Genomic DNA, 23,209 nt, shown 5'->3' with positions numbered 1-23,209 from the left:
ATACCCCTACCTACCCTTCCTCCTTTTTCCCTTCTTCTTCCCCACCCTTAAGCTTACCTTATCTACCCTTTTTTTTTTGTTTCAGTACTTACTTCCTCTTTGGCCCCCACCTCGCCCCTCCCCGCCCAGATCCAGCCCCTGGACCTCCCCTTTTTGCTAGCACAGTCTCTGCGTACTGGGAGATACACGCATGGCTGGGCTCTTTCTAAAATGTACCTGCAGTGCCCGGCCACATGCATATCCCTTGGTATTTGCACACACAGGCCATCAAAAATTCAGGTGATAATGTTTCCATTATAATAATTCTTGTTGAGGTGCTCTTTGTTATTGAAGGTAAATAAACTCCATTTTCTTTTCATGAAAACTTAATATTTTTTCTTTCTTTCACTGACACAGTTTTTAAATATTTACTGAGGCATGGTCATTTTATGCAGGTGGTTACCATAAAATATGACTAATTGAATGATGAGAAAAACAACTGGATAAAGCTTGTAGCTGATCCATATACTGACTTTTGTGAATAGTAGGTTGCAGTTTACTTTTCTTGAATATTATCTATGGCAGGGGTAGGTTAACGCCATTCCTTGAGTTCCACAAGTGAATCAGTGTTCAAGATATCCACATGATATGGTTGAGATGCATCTGCATGCACTGTCTCCACTGCATGCAAATGCATCTCACGCATATTCACTGTAGATATCCTAGAAAGCCAACCAGCTTGGGGCACTCGAGGACTGGAACTGCCTACTGGTGATCTTTGTTGCAAGTGCAACGTTTACATGTATGCATTCTTTTTACTCATAAATTATATAGTACAATATATTAATTTGTCTAGCTAGTATTCAAAAATTACAGTGTATGTGTGTGTGTATATATATATATATATATATATATATATATATATATATATATATATATATATGTACATATACCTATTAGATATTCTAAATTAGTATACTTTATGTACCATAGAATTCAATTTCTCATCTCTGATCACCTAATCTCTATAACTTTATCCTAAGGTTGGAACTGTATTTATTCCAAATGTATTTCTCTATGATAATATATGGAAATAAATACGATCTTTTTTATTTAGATGAGTCCTGTTTCTGTGCTATCTTGTTTGCATTTATTTTTCAGACACCCCTACTGGTAAACAAAAAGCCCCATCCAACTTAGTCCTACAGTGTCAAATGTGCACCTTGTAACATCCATATAACTAAGTTCAGTGCTGCCTTTTCTTATAAGTTCAACTGCATCACATTACCAATTTTTATCATACATGCAGGCTGAGTAATATCTGACATCGACCTTGATTTCCCAGATGATGCCTGAGACACTCTGAGAGTCCAAATCAACAGCAGACATGCTCCAACAGCATGCGAATGAGGGAACTAGCTTCACAGCCGAAGGCTCATGAATACTTCAGAGAACAGAAAGTGCTAGTTGTTTTTCCAAGAAAATCATGAACGTTCTTGTGCTAATAAAATGGGTGCTATGAAAAGGACTTCCCTGTTATTCTGGAAAGGCTTCAGTTACATTTGAGGATAAACTGGTCACAGTGTTCTTGACAATAATGAATAGGCTTCATTTTTAATTTAGCAGGTCCTTTTAACCATGCAAGGTTTTCTTTAAGGATGCTTATTTAATATGCCTATTCACATTCAGTGCATGGGTTATTCATATTTTAATATTTTTTCACCCATCATATAATTTTCCAAGGAAGGGAAGTATGCAGTTGGCAAATTTTCTAATTTCATTTTCTCCTTTCTGCTGCCTTATTATCCCTTGTATAAAACTCTCTCTAACTTTGGCTGAAGGAGTTTGCCAGTAAAACAATTACAAGTATTTTCAAATTTATTACAGCATTTACTCAGATATTCTGGGAAATCAGAAATTACATTATTAGTATTGTTCCAGTTTGGAAGTACAAAAAGTAAAATGATCCCAATATTATATGAAAAAAAGTTCGTTTTTTCAAATCATGTGCTTCTGTATGCTGTTTTTACATTTAATTTAATTTTGTATTTATATTCTACCTTTTGCAACTGGTCAGCCACATCAAAGCAGATCATTTTCAGGAACCATAGGTTACATAATAATTGGGTATAAAGTACCTCAGAATTGAGGTTCCCTGTAAGATTTGCACCTGTAGAAAAGATATTGCATGGTGTATGAGAGTAGAAATTCCATACTAATTGATTGTCTTTGTCATATGCCAAGATTATTTGTTCCTGTAGGTGTGTGTTTCTCTGTTTCTTATGTACAATGCAAGCAGTACTTAAAGGAAGCATGTGTAAATGTTTAGTATGAATATATGACTGAAAACTGAGGATAAAAAAATACCAAGATGTAAATCCTCAGGATACTGAACATATAAGTCACATTTTTGATTTCTCAAATGTTCTGCATTATCTCCACTAAACAGACAAACAGACCTCATAATAGTCTCTACCAGTGATACTCCACTTTCATAGCCTTATAGATAAATCATTGGGCAAATATATTTTTGAATATTTTTGTAATTTGCAGATAAACAGGTATTTATCTTTTACTGTTGGGATAATCATATATTCACGGTCTACAGTTTTAGGAACCCCGACACGTTTCCATTATTCCATCTCATCTAAAATAGAGCCATATATAAAATTTTTGAGATAATGCATCAAAACATTAAAAACATCCCAGTCCATCTTACTCACTTTTGCAGACTGGCATGCATGCGTATTCTGGTGTCAAAATTTTAAACCAGAAATGACATCCAAGGCAACATCTTGCATATACACTGTCTCATTATTGCGAAACACAGAAATTTTCCGAAAACAAAATTATTATATCAGTGAATACAAATCAATCTCCAAATGTAATCCTTTTGGTGTCACAGTATTTAGACTAAAAATCCAATATTGCTCCCTATAATCGATACTCCCCATGATGAGGGAGGGATATGCTCGAGAACTCCCCATCATAAATCTTGAAAAGAATTTCCAGCCTCAAGGTAGTGAGCCACGAGGAGCTTTAGGTTACTTTATAGTGATGCAACTTTTATGTGCTGCAAGCCTAGTTCTCACTGTACATTTAGTTCTACCGATATATACTTTATGACTGTTGCACAGGAGGTGGACCCTTGGCCCGAAGTGGGGTTGACGCTACCCACAGGGCAAGCCCTATGGGTTCATACCATCAGTAGGCTAAGCCCTTCTGGAGCTTCACCATACCAGCCCTCGTTCCCCGCAGGTTGAACCCTTGGATACCGGGGCCAGCTGGTCTTAGGTGGGCCTCTGTCCGAGGTCTTCCTGGACGCGGTGAAGGAATCAGCCAGAGACCAGCAGTGGTAGTTTGGATAGGAGGACGAATCCAGACAAGGCAGAGTACCAGAGACTCGGGTGCCCGAGTAAGAGCAGGCTGAAGCTTGAGAGACCAATTCCAGAGTAGTTTTAACAGAGGCGTAGAAGATCTGGCTGTGGTCGGGGCAGGTGGCAAGCAAGGAGAAATGGTCACACGGGCTCAGGTGAAAACCAGGAGACAGTGCGAGAATGGTCAGGCAAGGCAAAGGTCAAACCAGGAATCAAACAGTAGTGTAGTCAGACGTAGCAGAGGTCAAGCCAGGAATCAATCAATAGCATGGTCAGACGAAGCAGGGGTCAAGCCAGGTATCAGTAATGTGGTCAGATGAAGCAGGGGTCAAGCCAGGTATCAGACAGTAGTGAAGGCAAAGCAGGGTAGACATGGAACACAGGAACAGGGACCAGAACGGATACCAGGAGCAAGGCAGGATCAGGAACCAGGAGCACAGACAAAGCACAAGAACGAGCAACTAGCACACGACTAGCATGGAGACCTGTTGCCAAGGCAAAGAAGCAGTGGCTGGGCCCGGCCTTAAGTACAGGGACCCAGTGAAGTCAACATCCGGGGCCGCGGGGTAATTTCCCACCGTGGCCCCTTTAAAAGAAGAACAGATGTGCATGCACCTAGGAGGCAGCATAGCGTGAGATGGCGGCATCTCGCAGGCCATGCAGGGAGACCTGCCGTGGAGCTGGGAGGTCCACGGAGGAGCCGGAATGTTAGAGGTAGCTTGGGTGCGCAGGCGACTGCCCACGGCCGCAAGAGAAGAGGAACCGGGAGCTGGAGCAGGCAGACGGGGGTAAGTGGGCCCGGCTGTGGGCCTGCTGTGGCCAGCACATGTAACTGTACCCCCCCTTACACCCCCCTCTTCAAGGCCTGGGTTTGCCCGGATGGGCACGATGAAAGCAATGGAGAAGCCCTTTATCCAGGATGTTATGCACAGGTTCCCATGAATTTTCTTTAGGGCCATAACCCTCCCATGAAAGGAGGTACTCCCAACGGCGGTCTTTAAAGTGGACATCAAGAGCCTCTTGAACTTTGCATACAGTGTCGGACTCAGCGATCACATGGGATGGCTCAGGTGCCTTGCAGGTAGGCCAGGTAAGAACTACAGGTTTTAACAGGGAAATGTGGAACGAATTGTGAATGCCAAGGGTTGGTGGTAATCGGAGCTGATAAGTAACTGGTCCAATATGGTGGTGGACCGGAAATGGTCCAATGTATCTTGGTGCGAATCTCTGTGAAAGAAGTTTGAGACAAATGTATCATGCATTCAGCCAGACCTTCTGACCATGTTGGAATTCTGGGGCAGAACGTCGATGAACGTCCATGAACCTCTTGGCCCGGGCCGCTGCCTGGTGCAAACAATGGTTAGTTTGGATCCAGAGCGCATTGAGGGCGTCAGCGGTGGCCTGAGCTGCTGGCGAGGGCACAGACAGTGGGATAGGTAGTGGAAGCTGGGGCTGCCTGCCAGAGACGATGGAGAAAGGTGAACTCCAGTAGCTGCAGCGACATGTGAGTTGTGGGAAAACTCTGCCCATGGAAGTAACTCCACCCAGTTGTCCTGCCGATCATTGGTGTAAGCGTGCATGAAGCTCTTGAGTGAGCAGTTTGTCTGCTCAGCTTGACCATTGGCCTGTGGATGGTAGGCAGTTGTAAAGCTGATGGAAATGCTGAATTTATTACATATGGTGCGCCAATAGCGGGTGATGAACTGGGGACCTCTGTCTGAGGCTATGTCCTTGGATAGGCCGTGCAGGTGGAACACTTGCAGAAAAAAGAGACGTGCAAGTTTTGGAGCAGAAGGAAGGCCAGGCAGTGGAACAAAATGGGCCATTTTGGAAAACCTGTCGATAATGATCCAGATGACTGTGTTTCCTTTAGACGGAGGCAGGTCCACGACAAAATCCGTGGAAAGGTGCGTCCACGGTTTCTACGGAGCAAGGAGTGGTTGGAGAAGACCCCAAGGTTGACCCACTGGTTGCTTCTGCTGGGCACACATGTTGCAGGAGTCGACATATGCTCGGGTATCAGTAACCATGGTTGGCCACCAACAGAACCTTTGGAGGAGAGAGAGAGTCTGTGCATGCCTGGGGTGACCAGCGAACTTAAAGTCATGCGCCCAACAGAGAACTTTCTCTCAGAGCCGACAAGGAACTACCATTTTCCCAGCTGGGACTGGTATGGTAGCTGACAGACAGATACATGCGGGATCTATGATGTGACTGGGTTCTTCAGGAACATCTTCAGGCTCAAAAGAACGAGACTGGGCATCTGCCCAGAGGATCTCCTCTGCAGGATGGTACCGTAGTTCAAAGTTGAACCTGGAAAAGAATAACGCCCAACAGGCCTGGCGAACATTAAGATGCTGGGCATGACTCAGATGCTCAAGATTCTTGTGATCTGTAAAAATTGTAAACTTGTGTTGAGCACCCACCAACCAAGGGTGCCATTCCTCTAAAGCAAGTTTGACTGCAAGTAGCTCCCTATCACCAATGCTGTAATTCTGCTCTGCTGGTGTTAGGATTTGTGGGTATGTGGGCCCTGGGCCAAGGTGAGAGATGGTACCACCCACGGGGTACCATCTCTCACCTCGAGCCCCACACCAGGAGCCCCATGAGTCTCACCATTAGGATTGCGAGGTCTCAGCTGCTGGGTGTGTAGAACAGCAGGTACTGGAGAGAGAGGGAGAGCAGAGAGAAGTAGAGTGACACTGCCCATGGAGCGGGGAGTGTATCAGCAAAGTAACACAGACACAGAGGTGACACGGGGTCTGTGAAGTGGGGTATACCCAAAGAGGATTCTTTTGTAGAGATGATACGGCAATGGTCCGCAGAGCGGGGTACACCGATGAGGCTTCTTCAGTAGAGATGATATGGTAATGGTCCGCAAGCGGAGTACTCATTGTAGAAGTAGCGATGGTTCCAGAGGAAGCCCCAGAGAATGGGGCAGGCAGCGGTCCTAGTTGCAAGGACCTCTGAGGAGCGGATAGCCAGAGACGAGGAAAGGGCCCACGAGGAGCGGGTACCCGAGATGTCTCACACCGAGGAAGCAGGAGCTGGAACGGGAAGTCCGTAGTAAGTGAAGTGGATTCAGCAATGAAGGAACTCGTTGCCAAGTCGTAGACAGACAGGGCCAGCCAGCTTAAGAATCCAAGATGAATGACCTCATCTGAGGGGATGCCCCCGAGGTTCCCACCATGATGTGTTTAAGACTGGCCTAAGAGTGAGCGAGCACGTGCCTAAGGAACTCCGAGGGCAAAATGGCAGTTGGCAGCGTCCACGTCATCCAGGGAGGCCTGGGAACAGGGACGGGCAGGCCGGCGATAGCTGGCAGAGGCCACAAGTCTACCCAACACAGTCAGTGCAGTGAGGCAAGAGGTGAGCAACAGTGGTCGCAGCCATCTGCGACCAATGGGCATAACAGTACCCCGCTTCCTAGGGCCCTCCCCGGGGGTTTGGGCTTTCTTGGGTAAGAAGCATGAAGCTGCTTGATCAGTTCTTTGTCAAGGATATTGACTGTAGGCTCCCCGCTATTCTCTTCCGGACCAAATCCTTCCCACGAGATCAAATATTCCCATCGCTTCCCACGCTTCCTCACATTCAGGATATCCTGTACCTGATACGTAATGTTCTCCTCTGATGCCAGAGGTTGGGGCTCAGGTGGTTTCTTGGAGAACTCGGACAAGATGAGAGGCTTTAAAAGTGAGATGTGGAAGGCGTTATGAATCTTGAGAGATGTGGGTAGGTGGAGACTGTAAGTGACCGGACCCAGCCGGCGAAGTACAAGAAAAGGCCCGATGTATCTGGGAGCGAAGCGGGATGAAGGCAATTTCAAGTGAATAAAGCAAGTGCTGAGCCACACCTTGTCTCCAGGATTAAACTGTGGAGCTGCCCGATGATGGGCATCGTAGAACGTCTTTAACTTCTGGGCGGCTTGCTGTAGAAGTTGTTTGGTGTGCTCTCAAAGTTGGTGTAACTCTTGTGCAGAAGCTTGTGCTGCCGGAGAAGGCACAGGCAGAGGTAGTGGAAGAGGAGGCAGAGGCTGGCGTCCGTATGCTACTTGCAAGCGTGACGACTCGGTAGATGCAGACTGGTGGGAGTTTAAGGCGAACTCGGCCCAGGGTAGTAAGTCGGACCGGTCATTCTGCCGAGAGTTCACATTCGCCCGAAGAAACTGTTTCAGGTTCGGTTCGTCCTCTCTGTCTGACCATTGACCTGTGGGTGATAGGCCGATGTGAGGTCCAGTGCAATACTGAACTTTTTACAAAGTGACCTACAAACCCTGGCCGTAAATTGAACACCTCGATCAGAAAGAATATGTCTCGGGAGTCCGTGGAGGCGAAAGATGTGGCGAATGAACAATTTTGCTAATTCCGGGGCTGAAGGAAGACCAGGTAACACCACAAAATGAGCCATCTTTGAAAATCGGTCCACAGTAACCCAAATGGTATTGTTGCCATTGGAAAGAGGTAGGACCACAATGAAATCTGTGGCTATGTGTATCCATGGCTCACAAGGTGCAGGGAGGGGTTGTAGGAGACCCCAAGGATGGCCCGCTGGCAGTTTCTGACGAGCACAGGTGGGACATGATTCCACATACTCTTGAGCGTCTTTCTTCATGGTTGGCCACCAATAGACTCTCTGGAGAGTGGAAAGAGTTCTAGCTTGTCCGGTGTGGCCTGCCAGCAGGAATCATGCACCCAGTGGAGGATTTTCCTTCAAAGTGGTCGGGGAACCACCGTCTTCCCAGACGGCACTATGAGTGTGGTGGAGAGGAGAACTTTAGTCGGATCAATGATGTTCCGTGGAATATCCGGAATGTCTTCTGTAGTGAAAGAACGAGAGAGTGCATCGGCTTGAGCATTCTCATTGGCTGGCTGGTATCGTAGTAGGAAATTGAACCTAGTAAAAAAAGAGAGACCATCGGGCTTGCTATGATTAAGGTGTTGAGCATGTTGCAGGTACTCGAGGTTCTTGTGGTCAGTATATACCATGATCTGGTGCAGTGCTCCCTCAAGCCAGGGATGCCACTCCTCAAAGGTCAGTTTAATTGCCAGTAATTCCTTGTCCCCGATTCCATAATTATGCTCAGCCAGGGAGAAGAGTTGGGAGAATAAGGAGCAGGGGTGCAAGATGTGATTGGCTGAATGCTGGCTGAATACCTCACCAACACCGATGTCTGAAGTGTCTACTTCGACGATGAAGGGTCGTCGGGGGTCGGGATGATGCACGCATGTTTCTCATAGGAACACCTCCTTGAGCTCCTGAAAGGTGGTCACAGCCTTGGGTGACCACAGAGAGGGGTTGGCTCCCTTACAAGTCATGGCTGTGAGTGGGGCGGTCAGTGTTGAATAATAGTGGATGAGCGACCTGTAGTAGTTCATAAACCCAAGAAATCTTCAGAGCACCTTAAGGCTTGTTGGTTGAGGCCAGTCACGAATACTCTTGGTCTTCTGTAGGTCCATCTGAATACCCTGGTTAGAGACCACATAGCCTAGAAAAGGAACTGACTCCTGGTCGAAAGAGCATTTCTCCAGCTTGACATATAACTGGTTGTCCCTTAGGCGTGCAGGACATTGGCGACATCCTGGTGATGGCTCTGGAGGTGTTGTGAAAAGACCAGAATGTCGTCCAAGTAGACCATGACACAACTGTAGAGCATGTCTCTGAAGATCTCATTCATCATATTCTGAATCACCGCTGGAGCGTTGCAAAGGCAAAATGGCATTAGCAGGTATTCAAAATGGCCATCGTGGGTGTTAAATGCGGTTTTCCATTCATTGCCCTGGCGTATCCTGACCAAATTGTAAGCTCCCCTGAGGTCCAATTTGGTAAATATCTTGGCCCCCTGGAACCTGTCAAAAAGTTCTGAGATTAATGGAAAAGGGTAGCGGTCCTTCTGGGTAATCTCGTTTAAGACGCGGTAATCTTTACACTGCCGGAGGGAGCCACCTTTTTCCCCACAAAAAAAGAATCCTGCTCCAGCAGGAGATTTGGAAGGCCGAATGAAGCCTTTTGTCAAATTTTCTTGTATATATTCAGACATGGCCTTTGTCTCTGTTAGCAAAAGTGGGTAGACCCTTCCTCGGGGAGGCTCAGTGATAGGCAGTAAGTTAATAGCACAATCAAATGAGTGGTGAGGAGGTAGGGTGTCCGCAGATTTCTTTGAAAACACATCCGTGAAGGACGAGTACTGCAGTGGGAGACCCGGAAGGGACGTTGTAGTAGCTAGCAAGGAGTTGCCCCACTGGGACAATTGTAGAGTGCTCCAATCGAATTGCGGAGTGTGTAGTTTCAACCACAGCAGTCCAAGAACCACAGGGTGTATAGCCTTGTCCAGTACCAGAAAGGAAATGGTCTCCATGTGCAGCGATCCAGTACAGAGTCAGATGGAGACCGTGGAGAAAGTAACTTCACCTGGTAACGGTTCACCATGAATGGAGGAGAGCAGTAATGGCATTGGTGTATGGACAGTGGGAATCAACAGGTGTTCCACAAGTTGTCTGAGGATAAAATTTCCACCGGCCCCAGAGTCCACCAAATCCAGAGTGTGAAATTCCTGAGTGCCTGAATTAATAGAGACAGGCAGAGTTAGCGGAGGAGAGGGTGAGGTTAGGCCCAGGAGAAGTCCTCCGGCAGAACCTAGGCCCGAGAGTTTCCCGTACAGAGTGGACAGGAGGGTACCGCATCACCCGATTGACCACAATACATACCAAAGACCAGATCTTTGACGACAATGCTTCTCCTTTGAGGCTAGATGACTACGGCCCATTTGCATCGGTTCCTCTTCCTCAGCGCTTTGTGTAGTAGCGGTCTGAGTGGATGACGTCGGGCGAATGCGTGGAGCACCTGAAACCATCCTCTTGGATCCTCTGGTCTCGTTCAAATGCTCACAAAGACGGCGGTCAATACAATCCAACGCCTCAGGGATTTCTCGTGCTGCTAGTTCGTCCTTGAAACGTGGGCTCAAACCTTCGAGGAATATAGCATGCAGGCAGCCCAGGTCCCAGTGCAATTCAGACGAGAGAGTCCTAAACTCGATGACATAATCGGTCAGGGATCTGGAACCTTGTTGCAGATGCAGGAGTGTAGACCCGGAGATGGCCTTTCGACCGGGGTCATCGAATATGGAGCGAAATAGGGCGAGGAAGCCTGGTTGGTTATGGAGGATCAGATCCATTCACTCCCAGAGGGGTGATGCCCAGACCAACGCCTTTCCATCCAGAAGGGTCAAGATGTATGCTGTCTTGGAAACTATGCAGGTTGTAATGAAATATGCAGGTTGTAATGAAAAGTGCATGTTGCACTGGTTCAAGAAGCCCCTACACATCAAGGGGTTACCTGAGAAATGAGGGGGTGCCGGCAAGGGCACTGTAGGCCGGAATGGTGAAGCATGTGAAGCTGGCCTTGGCTTTGCAGGCATCGAGGCAGAGTCCAGCCGATTGCCCAATTGGTTTATGGCGCTAGCCAATGTCTCCAGCATCTTTTACTGTTCTGTAATTCACTGGGCCAGGCCAGGGATGGCCTGAAGCACCGAGACCTGTGCTGGGTCCATGGACTTGGCAATCTGTTAGGATTTGTGGGTATGTGGACCCTGGGCCGAGATGAGAGTTGGTACTGCCCACGGGTTGGATCCCCGTGAGCCTCACCATCAGGAGGCGAAGTCTCAGCTGCTGGGTGTGTAAAACAGCAGGTACTGGAGAGAGTGAGAGAGAGCAGAGAGAAGTAGAGCGACACTGCCCGTGGAGCGGGGAGTGTATCAGCAAAGTAACACAGACACAGAGGAGACATGGGGTCTGTGAAGTGGGGTATACCCAAAGAGGATTCTTCTATAGATATGATCCGGCAATGGTCCGCAGAGCGGGGTACATCGATAAGGGTTCCTCAGTAGAGATGATACGGCAATGGTTCGCAGAGCGGGGTACAGCAATGAGGGTTCCTCAGTAGAGATGATATGGCAATGGTCCACAGAGCGGGGTACACCGATGAGGATTCCTCAGTAGAGATGATGCGGCAGTGGTCCGCAGAGGGAGGTACACCGATGAGAGTTCCTCAGTAGAGATGATATGGTAATGGTCCGCAAGCGGAGTACTCACTGTAGAAGTAGCGATGGTTCCAGAGGAAGCCCCAGAGAATGGGGCAGGCAGCGGTACTAGGCGCAAGGCCCTCCAAGGAGCAGATAGCAAGAGATGAGGAAAGGGCCCCCGAGGAGCGGGTACCCGAGACATCTTATGCCGAGGAAGCAGGAGCTGGAACGGGAAGTCCGTAGTGAGCGAAGCAGATTCAGCAATGAGGGAACTCGTGAAGTCATAGTCAGACAGGGCCAGCCAGCTTAAGAGTCCAAGACGAATGACATCATCCAGGAGGGGATGCCCTCGAGGTTCCCATCATGATGTGTTTAAGACTGGCCTGAGAGCGCGCGCATGTGCGCGTGCGCCTAAGGAACTCCGAGGGCAAGATGGCGGTTGGCAGTGTCCATGCCATCCAGGGGGACCCGGGAACAGGAGCGGGCAGGCCGGCGAAAGCTGGCAGAGGCCGCAAGTCTACCCAACGGAGTCAGTGCAGTGAAGCAAGAGGTGAGCAACAGCGGTCACAGCTGTCTGCGACCAACGGGCGTAACAGCTGGGGAGAATTTTCGGGAGAAAAAGGAACATGGAGAAAGAGATCCTTGAGTTGAGTGTTGGCTCAGTACTGCCCCAACCCCTACTTCTACTACAAAGGGGCGATTCGGGTAAGGGTGTCACAGACAGGGACCAGTGAGGAAGGCATCTTTAAGTCTTTTGAAGGCTGTGAGGGCCTCAGGAGACCAATTCCTAGTATCGCTGCCCTTACGGGTCATGGCCGTGAGAGGCGCTGCCAGTGACAAGTAGTTAGCAATAAAGTGACGATAATAGTTCATGAATCCTAGAAATCACTGGAGTGCCTGGAGGCCTACAGGCCGAGGCCATTCTTGAATTCGATTGAGCTTATTCAGATCCATGGTAAATCCTTGCTGTGAAATAATATACTCTAAAAAGGGTAGACTACATTGCTCGAAGAGGCATTTGTCCAGTTTAGCAAATAGGTGATTCTCAGGAAGATGTTGGAGAACCATGCAGACATCAGCAAGGTGCGTGGATAAGTGCTAGGAGAAGATACGGATATCGTCTAGATATGCAACGTCTTTGGTGTGCAGGGGATCTTGTAATATATCATTGATCATTCGCTAGAATACAGCATGGGCATTACAAAGGCCGAATGGCATAACCAGGTATTCGTAATGTCCATCCCTGGTATTAAAGGCCGTTTTCCAGATGTCTTCGTGGCGTATGTGTACAGGTTATAAGCTCCCTGTAAATCCAGTTTGGGGAAGATGGATACACCCTGAAGATGGTCGAACAACTCGGTGATCAAGGTTAAGGGATACTTGTCCTTGTAAGTAATGGCATTCAGGACACGAAAGTTTGATAGGACAGTCAAACTTACGGATAGGCGGAAGAATATCAGTCTTTTGTTTGGAAAAAACGTCTTCAAAGTCTGCATAAGGAAATGGAAAGCCAGGGGTAGTGGCAGCCAGAGAAATTGCAGGAGGAGGTGTCACCTTTTTCAAACAGATCCAATGACAAGATGGGCTCCACTCAGTGAGCTGAAGAGTTCCCCAGTTGAACTGGGGAGAGTGACACTGAAGCCAGGGCAATCCTAGAACCACCAGGTGAATTGATTTTTCCAAGATGAGGAGTTCCACCTCTTCTTCATGGGAGTTCCGGTGAGTAGATGAACTGGCTCTGTCACAAGGAAGATCCGGCCGGGCAATGGCTCACCGTAGATTGAGGTGATGCATAAGGATGTTTCCAGAGAACAGGTGGAGATACCCAGGAGATGCCCCAGGTCCTTAAGAATGAAGTTCCCTCCTGCTCCGGAATCAATCAGTGCTAGGACTGGAAAGGAGCGAGAGTCCCAGGTTATAGTAACTGGCAAAGACAATTGAGGGGCCGGCGAAATAGCACCCAAGTTCAGGACCCCAACTGAACTTAGGCCCGGACGTTTCCCGGAAGGACGGGACAAGACTGATGGCGGTGACCGGGAGCCCCACAATAAAGGCATAGGCCAGAATGCCTCCCCCAGAGGCATTCTGGCCTATGGGGGAGGCTGCTCCCTCGACCCAACTGCATAGGGGCTCTACCACTTTCATGGAGGATGGAGTTCTGCTGGGAGTGGACCCCATAGTAGGTGGTGAGCGGGAACAATCCATGGTGGGTCGTCTGGGCATCTGAACTTCTCGGTGGCACTCTTGGAGGTGATGGTCAATGTGGCTTGCCAGGTCGATAAGGTCCTCAAGGGAGGACGGTAGCTCATGGGCCACTAGCTCATCTACCTGGACGGGAAGACAACCCGTCCAGGTAGATAGCTAGGAGGCAATCTTCTTGCCATGATAATTCTGTAGCGAGAGTTTGAAATTCAATAGTGTAGTCATACAGGGCTCGTTGACCTTGCCTTAAATGAAGAAGTTTGGTGCTTGCCACAGCCTGCCATCCTGGATCATCAAAGGTCTGACGGAAGAGAGCCACAAAGTGAGACAGTTCCTGCAAGAGTGAATCTGAGTGCTCCAACAGGGGGGGAAGCCCATGCCAATGCTTTACCCTCAAGTCGAGATAGAATGAAGGTAACCTTCGTGAGTTCATTTTAGAAGATAAATGGCTGCAGAGCAAATTGCATGTAGCATTGGTTGATGAACCCTCTGCAGAGCTTGGGATCCCCATTGAAGTGGGGTGGAGCGGGTAGGGCCAGCAAAGCCCTTGAAGGCGAGGGTAATGGCTGATGACTGGCTGGAGTCGGAGCCAGGACTGGAGGGCCTGCATGTGTATCGAACCGGGTGTGGAGATGCTCGATGGAGGTGGCCAGTGCCTCAAGGAACTGCTGCTGCTCTTGCACCTTGGAAGCCAGACTTGGAATGGCCTGGATGGTGGATGGCTCCGCCGGGTCCATGGCCTTGGCAACCTGTTGCACAGGAGGTGGACCCTTGGCCCAAGGTGGGGTTGATGCTATACACAGGGCAAGCCCTACGGATCCCCTCAGGACAGCCGATGAGCCCTGCTGTGGTTCCTGACTGTTACTGTCCAGGACCTCAAGGATGCAGTTAAAATCACCCCCAAGCACCATAGCTTTATTGACCTCCAAGCTATTAAGATAGGTTAACATCTGGCTGAAGAACTGCTGCCTACTGGGCCCTGTGCTCGGAGCATACACATTAAGGAAATTAACGATTACACACTCAACCCTGACCTGGACATGCAACATCTTCCTGGCATGGCGGCCTTCACATAAAGCACCTCAGGCTGAAATGTCTACCCAAACAGAAGTAGCAGTGAGGTGGTTAAAGAACACTGCCGCACCACTCCAGCAGCCAGTTTGCCTCATCTGACAGAGTAGTGTGGGTCTCTTGGAGGAAGCTCATGGCATACTTCTCCCCTCGCAAGAAGCTGAGTATTTGGAGTCTCTGAAGCCCCACCCTATACCTGTTGACATTGAGTATGCCTACGCTAAAAGTCAATCTCTGTTAATGTTATTCTCATATCCTTACTTGAGGAGCTTGAAGCTGCTGCAGATCTTACGGAAACGGATATGGTCAGCCAATCCGTACAGTTTGGCCCAATGGTTGGCTTGGAGAATGGCCCAGACTGATCACCGCAGCAACTCTGCATCTGGCCACTTCTCCAAGTTCTCCTTCCTTCTGAGATGCAGGGTCCCCTGCAGAAATTGAAGAATTTCCTGCTTCAAGATGATGGGAGCCTCAGAGTCTACAGGCTATGCACTACCTATAGACTCGTCATCTGACTGCTCATCATCCCTTGCCTCCCCACTACTGATGATTTCAAAGCTCTCCCCATGATTAGGAAGAGATTTCCTCCTCAGCTTGATCTTACTTGGTCCCTCACTATCCTGAGATCATGTCTCTGATTGTGAGGGATCCATAGTCTCCCCAGCAGTGCAATGGGTATAGCGCCTCTGGAGCTGAAGAGAAAGCTTCCAGCAAAGTGACAGGCACCCTATTCAGAAGTTCCTCCAGAGGGGTTATGGTGACCGTTGCCAGGACCTCAGGAGAATGGCTAGTGAGTGGAGAAGCAACCTCTAAGGTAGCTTCCCCTCCCTCCGGTGTTTCAGCGGAACAGGTCTCCATGGCCAAGTCCAGGGTCACTGAGAGTCTGGAAACACTTTCCTCCTCAGTCATTGTCTCCTGCTCCACCTCTCCTGAGGCCAAATCTGCCCCGCTGATTGTCTCAACCTCGATGACTGTGACCAGGGTCAAACCTGACTCCCCACCCTGGCCAAATGGTAACCCTGAGGGGCTCTTCCTCTTCTCTTCAGCAGCCCAGGATTCAGAGGTCTGTGGTTGTTGGAGAGAAGGGTGAGGGGTTTCTTCTGTGGTTCCACCAAGAGGAGGATTTTCTGCCCCCCTGAGCCACGATGAATGGGGGATCACACCAAAGGAGATCTGCTTGGGGACTTGCTCTGCCCCGAGAGCTGATGTTTCAGGGATCAGGCCTCTGATGGTGTAACTGCTTTGAGGTCTGATGTTTCAGGCCTCTGTTCCAGGCCCTTGCTGGTATAACCCACTACTTTTGGGTAGTGACTCTCCCGCTAAGGTGGCTATTAGGATATGGGGTTTCTGGTGTTAATCTGAGAGCTACTAAGTCCACAAAAGAGGGGCCATGAGAGGAAAATTTTGTTCTCCTTCCTGTTGGGTCTTCCAAAATCAGGAAACAAGGGATTCAAACCCACCCAACCGGTATCCCAGGGGTAGAGAGGGTATAATACCTAGAAAAATTGAATGTAAACTTAAAGGAAACATTTTATTTAAGTTTGTCTACCAAGAAAATAATGTAAATCAGTAGTTCCAATTTTTGTGAGTTTACAAAAGAAACATTTAAGGCAGATAGTACTATTTTACAATAGACCATCATATTAAAGAAATCTTTTGTTTCCTATATCACCTTTCCACTTAGGATTTCTTATTCCCTGTCTTGTACCAGTACCTGCTAATAGGTAAGTCTTACTGAGTGTGTGAGTGGGTGTGTGTATGTGTGTGTGTGTTTCTAAAGTTAGTTAGAAAAGAAAATGATCCTTTCAAAACTTTTTTCCACAGGTGTTCAAGCTGATTCTCAAGTGTGATGCAACAAAGAAGTTAAATATGTTTGTTGTTTTTTAATTTTTCTCTTTAATGCTCTCTTTGCTTCACTAAGAAAAGCATACTAGATGTAGCACAGTTTCCTTATTTTCACTCCTATGCAGAGTATATATGTTGTGTTGGCCAACAATTTTGTGGTGCATGAAGCTTTCACTTAGTTGTCCTGTAATCCTACCAGACCAGTTCCTATTTTACTTGCTGCAGCTCTCTCTTTATCAGTTCCAGGTGCTGATTCAGATGGCTGAAGGCGGTCTATCTCCTCTTCTCTCCATCTCCAGATGCAGGTGTTTGAAGTCCTACCTATAAATTAAAGCAGGTGTTCTCTGAATACACTATCCGTGACCCCCCCCCCCCCTCTTCTGAAGATGTGTTTAAATAATGTTTTTAAATGTGGTGTCTTCAAAGTCTTATTGAAGTGGTCTAACTTGGGCCTGGATTTTCTTTGTCACAGACTTTAGAAAATCCGGCGATAACGGGGGCGGGGTGGCAAAGTGGGGGGTGGGCCTGCAAAAGCTGGCAGCGATTACACCTCCACGGTGCGATCGCTGACGGCTTTCGCACTCAATAGCACCGTCATAAAAGGTGGTGCTATTGGCCGCGAAACTGTCGGCGAAAAGGACCCTTACCTTTTTGCCATCAGCGACATCTTCGCGGCGTCCGCCCCAGTGCCACCACAACTCCTCCCCTTCCAGTGCGGATGCTGTCCAGAACCTGCCCCGATCTAGGTATCGCGTGCAATCCCCTTTGAAAATGACCCCCTTAGAGTGTAAAATAAAGGATAATCAGTCCCAACCTAAACTCACTAAAAGAGGGAAAATGATTTGGTTCAGGCTGGTTCACACTGGCACACCCAGAGCTCTTACTTGAAAAACAGCTTACATTTACTTATAGTTCCTCTCCTCTGATATATTACTGTTCTCAGAGGTTTTGAATTAAAGCTGACCCATAAATATCTAGTTCTGTTTCATATTGTAACCGTCTCTTTTTAGTCAGTAAGGAGGTCCAGACAACTGATCCGTAAAGATAGACTTTTATTGCCAGCAAGATGCAGCTAAGACAAAGGCTCAGTACAACTGCATGCCCCTCCCCTCCAGGAGCAGACTCTTATGCACTTTACAGTTCTTATCTTTTACACATGCGTTCTAAGCATTGCTGAGCAAGCATATTCCGGCTGAAGGGGCTACTGACCCCCTCCCTAGACACCCTGGAACTTTCGTGAAACTTCTCCCATGTTCTGCAGGAGAGGCTGCTGGGACTTGCAGTTCTGGAAAGGAATTCGCGAGTCTGCAGTAATACAGCCCATCACATAATACATCCATTGTTCTAATCTAGGTTACAGCAGTGAAAGCTTATCAGAGAATAAGAACAGCGAAGCCAAAAAATGAAAATGTGCAATGTGCTGACAGAGAGTTTCTCAATGTCCTAATTACAGCTGTATTGCAGACTGTAAGTAAACCCGTCATGAAGCAGGGAATTCTGGTACATGAAGTCCTTTGTCAGGTTGAAGCGTTCAGACCCCTTCATTCCCCCCTTTGATACTTATCATTCTTTATGAAAAGTATCACACCATCACAACGCAACTGTGGAGCTGAAAGAAACAGAAACAAGAAAAATTAGCAATTTGAGTTCTCAGGGGGCCCTAATTTCCCAAACAGTCCGATGGTTTCTTCACGGGTTTGAGACGGATGGGCCCTATTGGCTCCACCCCCCTTTGTAGCCCGAACTTGTCATGTATGGGAAGATGGCCCAGGATAAAACATGAGGATGGTTAAACAGGTTCTATAGGCTCAGAGGAATACATGTACAGTGACAGAAGCTGCGTGGCTGTTTTGCGTTCAGCAATGTCCTTCATCACCCGACGAAGGCGGTTTGAGCAAGAAAGGAATAATTCAGGGTCCTAAAAGACAAAACAGAATTAAACTGGCTGGGATAACAAACAAGCTCTTAAATCCACCGATCATGGAAAACCAACCACGGAATCCATTGGTCCAGTCCCAAGCACTATTCCATTGCTGGACAGGGACGTGTGCCATCTTGACCATGCGATCAGTGATGTCTTGGATAACCTTGTTTTGGTCATCTACCTGTAAACAACAATTGGAGAGGTTAAATGTTCCACAAACCCTCCTTCCTGGGCCAGAGGATAATCTAAAACCAATCTATTCTGGTACACTGCAGTCATAATTTTGGTATTTTGTTTTGCCCAGAGTTTAAGAGCGAAAGCAGTCGTTGGTGATGAGCTCCAGGACTGCCTGAAGCCTGATGATTCGATGCAATTAATACTGCTTGGAAGGGTTCCCGAGTTGCCCCTTTTTGCTGCTTCATCTGCTCTCTGATTTCCTTGACAATAGGGTTTGATTTCCTGGTGTGTGCTTTGCAATGCATTACAGCCACCTTGCGAGGTAGCCAAACTGCGTCTAGTAATTCACGTACTTCTGATGCATTGTTCAATTGTTTTCCCTCTATAATGCTCCATGCACTTGAATTGTAAGAAAGGCATATTTAGAGTCTGTATAGATATTTACAGTTTTCCTTCTGCCAACTGCAGTGCTCGAGTAAGGGCAATTAGTTCAGCTTTTTGTGCAGACGTTCCTGGGGGAAGAGGTTGAGCCTCAACGATTTCATCTTCGGATACAACAGCATATCCAGCAGAACGTATCTCATGAATGATTTGGCTGCTCCCATCAGTGAATAAAGTCCAAGCTCCTTGCCAGGGTTGATCCCTCAGGTCTGGTCTACTGGAATGTATTGTAGCCATGACTTCTTCACAATCATGGGCAACTGGTTCAGGTGCCGGCATAAGAGTGGCCGGGTTCAAGTTTTTGCTGTCTTGTATTTGAATTTCAGGAGTTTCACATAACAGAGCTTGATACTTTACAAGACGTGAATTAGTCATCCATTTTGGTCCATGGGTCTCTAGCAGTCCTTGAATGGTGTGGGGAGTTGTTACGTTCAGAGTTTGACCAAAAGTTAATTTGACTGCTTCTGGAATTAGTAAGCATGCAGCCGCAATGCTTTGAAGGCAACCAGGCCATCCTTTTGCAACATTGTCCATTCCTTTTGAGAGATATGCAACAGGTCGCTCCCATGAGCCTAGAGTTTGAGTCAATACCCCTATGGCCATGCCTTTTTTCTCGTCGACGAATAGATGGAATGGTTTCATCACATCTGGCAATCCTAAGGCAGGTGGTTCAATTAAGGCTTCTTTTAGTTGACGTAAGCTTGCCAGTTCATTTCCTTCCCATTGGAAGGGTTGAGATTCTGCCTCTTTACCCCGCAGCTTGTCGTACAGGGGTTGGGCCATAACTGCATAGTTAGCAATCCACAGTCTACAGTATCCTGCAGCTCCAAGGAACGCCTGGAGCTCTTTCTTGCAAGTGGGTACAGGTTGATCTCTTATAGAACTGGTGCGAGAAATCCCCAGACATCGGGTTCCTCCACGTATTTGGAAGCCTAAATACTCTACTTCCAATTCACAGATTTGCGCTTTCTTTTTACTTGCACGATACCCTTTTGAGTACAACGTCTTTAGCAGCTGAAGAGTGGATACCGCACATTCGAGGTACGTCTCTCGAAACAACAGAAGGTCATCCACGTATTGTATGACTGGCCCATACTTTACTTGATACATCTTTAAGTCTTTTGCCAGTTGCTCACCGAACAGCGTAGGTGAGTGCCTAAACCCTTGAGGCAACCGAGTCCATGTGTACTGCTGCTTTACTCCAGTATCTGCATCTTCCCATGTGAAAGCAAAAATCTTTTGACATTCCTCCGCCACCGGGACGGAGAAGAAGGCATCTTTGAGATCAATGACACTGTACCACTTCGATGCAGGAGAGACTTGGGCTAGGATTGAATATGGATTTGGCACAAGGGCTACTAGATCTTCTACTTGACTATTCACTTTTCTTAAGTCTTGTACTGGTCGATAGTCATTAGATCCAGGCTTCTTTACTGGCAACAAAGGGGTGTTCCAAGCAGATCGGATTCGCCGAAGAATGCCCAAATCATACAGTCTTTGCAGGTGTATCTGGATTCCTTGTCTGGCCATATATGGAATGGGGTATTGAGGTTGATTAATCACCTGTGCATTCTGTTTCATCTCTATCCATATGGGGGTACCGTCGATAGCTATTCCTCCCGGGTTCTGCTCGGACCATACTTGGGGTACACTATCCATCAGTTGTCTTCGTTTTTGTTGAGGGGGGTGTTGTTTTCATATCGATGTTCGATGGTTCGTTCGACTATGGGAAGATGTAGTCTCCATTCTTCTTGGAGGGGACAGATGAGTATCACTGGATGGTCCCCGAAGGAGGCTTTAACTTCCCCTGTTGGTTGAAATCTCAATGTGGTCTGAGGCTTACACAGCAGGTTCCATCCGATAAGGGATACCATGGTCCCGCCTACTTGTATAGTTCATTCTTTCTGCAGAGGGGCAGTGAGTACCTGACCTGAGGCACCCACTATAGAAACAGTCTCTTTCGTCGGGGGGGCCGATTGGTGCAGTCATGACAGATCGTTGGCCTCTGAGTCCAACAGGCCCCTGATTTTTGTTGTGTTACCTCGTGGATCTCCACCAGAGGGTCAGTGGGGATTCTTCCCTCCCGGTCTCTTCAGGCTGTATGCTCCTTGTCGCCTCCCCCGCCATCTGCCAGTGGGGGTTGTCCGATCTCCTTCCTCCTCGGCCCTTTTGTGTCGGTGCAGGTCCATTTTTGTCGTTAGTATTCACTGCAGGGCTCCCGTATTTCTTTTGCCATTCTTCACAGTCTCTCTTCCAATGGCCTTCATTTTTGCAGTACGCACACTGATTCTTTCCCAAAGGGGGGGTCTTGTTCCCCCTCCTCTTCGCGGTCTGCCATTGTCTTGGCTCCTTCCCGTCCGCGTGTCCTCGAGAGCGGCGGCTAACAGTCACTTTCTCCTTCATGTCTCTACTTGCTTCTCTCTTTTCTCTTCCACTTCTCTATTTCCACATACCTGGTCTGCTATAGCTTTTAACTGGCTGAGGCTCATGCCCTCAAAGCCTTCGGCCTTCTGCAGCTTCTTTCGGATGTCGGGTCTCTATTATTAAGTTCCTGGTTGCAGGGACGGGCCCTTTTCTTCTCTTCCTGATCCCTGTTCCCATACATCTCAAAATACGATGAGAAGATCACAATCCATCTGGAAATTGAATAGGTGACTTGCGCCTGGAGGCAAATCAGTTCTGACGAGGCTGAGAAGCTGCAAAACATTGCTTCCTTCATACTTGTAAGTTTGGCATTGGGTTAATTCAATAAAGTCAACCTGGATCTGCAGGCAAGGATCCAGGGGGGGCGCTTTAGGTGTGCAGGAGTGATGATCAAACCCTTGGAAGCCTTGTATCAATTACATTGCAAACACTAAGAACATATGGTAATAGCCAGAGCCCAGCCCCCACCAGTGGTCAAAGAACATAATTGCAATATATATATATATATATATGTGTGTGTGGGGGGGCTACTACTTTATCATTTGGGCCGACTCATATTTGCTCTTGTTCCTAATCTTGCATAGTGGCCCTTTCTCTTGCCCACAACTTCCAATAATCCTTATCTTGCGCCTGCCACTGAATCAAAATTTTTAATATTAAGTCTTTGTTTTCTCCGTTTTTTTTTTTGTTTTTTTTTTTACAAACGGCATCCTGTAATTCCCACAGTCAGCGCTGCACATGCTTGGCTGTCTTATCTTGCCAGTTCCTTAAAACAGGGAGTAGCTCTGCATATTTAACTACTGCTAGCCAAAGAAGCAACAAGAAAAACTTTAACAAAGAACCCATTCTTAATCATTTCTCTAAATTTCCCAGAGACAGCTTCAAAATAAACTGCGTCAGCAAAAGGGAGTTCATACTTTATCATGCGTTCCAATGTAACTTTTAAATAACAGATAATATATAGGAGACAAGCATTGAAACGCACAGCCATATTGAATGCACTACGCACTGGCTCAACGTCTTTTTTTTTTTTTCTCTGGCTCGATTCCCTCCTCTCTCCTGTAATTATCTCTGCCGTTAACCCTTAACTGCCATCAAGTTCTAAACTTCAACACCAGTAAATGCATTCTCCAGCAATCAAATCAGTATTTTAACTTAACACTGTACATTAATTTGTTGTATAGTAGTCTTGTGCAGCATCTGTAAACCAAAATCTCTTCTTATTAGGGTTTAAAACAATTAAAAACAAAAAATCCCTGGTACATGTGCTTGCAATTCACAGATAGCAGTTACATACATTACAATCCTTAATTAATAATGGGGACTTCCAGTTCCCCATTTTGTGCGCCTGAGCCACCATTACGAGGGCGGCTCCCTCCACTAACTTCTTTGCCCACGACGGAGGATTTTCAATAACTGCAATCCAAGCAGTTATGTACGGTATATCCTCAGGGCAACCCGGATTCCCTTCTTCACTAACTATTTTCTGGACCCTCGTGGCCGTTTGGAAATTGAAAGTCCCTACCGGAGGCCAGTTTACACACAAACTGGGCCACCTATGGGTGCATCGTTGAATCATTCCGGGTTTAGTACATTTATGTCTATCGAACACTTCCCTATAGTGTTCCGTCATGACTTTTAATGGAGTCGAACCGCCCCCTCCCATCAGGATAGAATTCACAGACAGAGGAGGGAAGGGAAGACGGATAGGTAAGGGGTCCGTACCCGTCAGACACAAAAGGGTCACAATCA

Source organism: Rhinatrema bivittatum, chromosome 5 (assembly GCF_901001135.1).
Source record: "Rhinatrema bivittatum chromosome 5, aRhiBiv1.1, whole genome shotgun sequence".
Classification (NCBI taxonomy): domain Eukaryota; kingdom Metazoa; phylum Chordata; class Amphibia; order Gymnophiona; family Rhinatrematidae; genus Rhinatrema; species Rhinatrema bivittatum.
The sequence above is the reverse complement of the archived record's forward strand: the minus strand, read 5'-3'. Positions refer to the sequence as shown.